This window comes from Trachypithecus francoisi, unplaced genomic scaffold (assembly GCF_009764315.1).
Source record: "Trachypithecus francoisi isolate TF-2019V2 unplaced genomic scaffold, Tfra_2.0 Lachesis_group16, whole genome shotgun sequence".
In the NCBI taxonomy this organism is placed as follows: domain Eukaryota; kingdom Metazoa; phylum Chordata; class Mammalia; order Primates; family Cercopithecidae; genus Trachypithecus; species Trachypithecus francoisi.
Window position 1 is genome coordinate 16,975,555 of NW_022681461.1, and position 1,636 is coordinate 16,977,190.

Genomic DNA, 1,636 nt, shown 5'->3' on the forward strand with positions numbered 1-1,636 from the left:
CCCACGCCCACAGAGCCTCCCCCATTGCTAGCACAGCAGTCTGAGATCTAACTGCAAGGGGGCAGCCAGGCTGGGGGAGGGGTGCCTGCCATTACTGAGCCTTAAGTAGGTAAACAAAGCCACCCAGAAGCTCGAATTGGGTGGAACCCACCACAGCTCAAGGAGGCCAGCCTGCCACTGTAGACTCCAACTCTGGGGACAGGGCATAGCTAAACAACAAGCAGCAGAAACCTCTGCAGATGTAAATGTCCCTGTCTGACAGCTTTGAAGACAGCAGTGGTTCTCCCAGCACAGAGGCTGAGATCTGAGAACGGATAGACTGCCTGCTCAAGTGGGTCCCTGACCCCTGAGTAGCCTAACTGGGAGACATCCCCCACTAGGTGCAGAACGACACCTCACATCTCACATAGTTGGGTACACCTCTGAGACGAAGCTTCCAGAGCAAGAGTCAGACAGCAACACTCACTGTTCAGCAATATTCTATCTTCTGCAGCCTCTGCTACTGATACCCAGGCAAACAGGGTCTGGAGTGGACCTCAAGCAAATTCCAACAGACCTGCAGCTGAGGGTCCTGACTGTTAGAAGGAAAACTAAAAAACAGAAAGGACACCCATACCAAAACCCCATCAGTACGTCATCATCATCAAAGACCAAAGGCAGATAAAACCACTAAGATGGGGAAAAAGCAGTGCAGAAAAGCTGGAAATTCAAAAAATCAGAGCGCATCTCCCCCTCCAAAGGAATGCAGCTCATCGCCAGCAACGGAACAAAGCTGGACGGAGAATGACTTTGACAAGTTGAGAGAAGAAGGCTTCAGTCGATCAAATCTCTCAGCGCTAAAGGAGTAACTACGTAACCAGCGCAAAGAAACTAAAAACCTTGAAAAAAGAATGGATGGATGGATAACTAGAATGATCAATGCAAAGAAGACCATAAAGGAACTGATAGAGATGAAAACCATGACATGAGAACTATGTGACAAATGCACAAGCTTCAGGAACCAACTCGATCAACTGGAAGAAAGAGTATCAGTGATTGAAGATCAAATGAATGAAATGAAGTGAGAAAAGAAGTAGAGAGAAAAAAAAAGTAAAAAGAAATGAACAAAGCCTCCAAGAAATATGGGATTATGTGAAAAGACCAAATCTACATCTGATTGGTGTGCCTGAAAGTGACAAGGAAAATGGAACCACGTTGGAAAACACTCTGCAGGATATCATCCAGGAGAACTTCCACAACCTAGTAAGGCAGGCCAACATTCAACTTCAGGAGATACAGAGAATGCCACAAAGATAGTCCTCGAGAAGAGCAACTTCAAGACACATAATTGTCAGATTCACCGAAGTTGAAATGAAGGAAAAACTGTTAAGGGCAGCCAGAGAGAAAGGTCGGGTTACTCACAAAGGGAAGCCCATCCGACTAACAGCAGATCTCTCAGCAGAAACTCTCCAAGCCAGAAGAGAGTGGGGGCCAACATTCAACATTCTTAAAGAAAAGAATTTTCAACCCAGAATTTCATATCCAGCCAAACGAAGTTTCATCAGTGAAGGAGAAATAAAATCCTTTACAGACAAGCAAATGCTTAGAGATTTTGTCACCACCAAGCCTGCCCTACAAGAGATCCTGATAGAAGCAC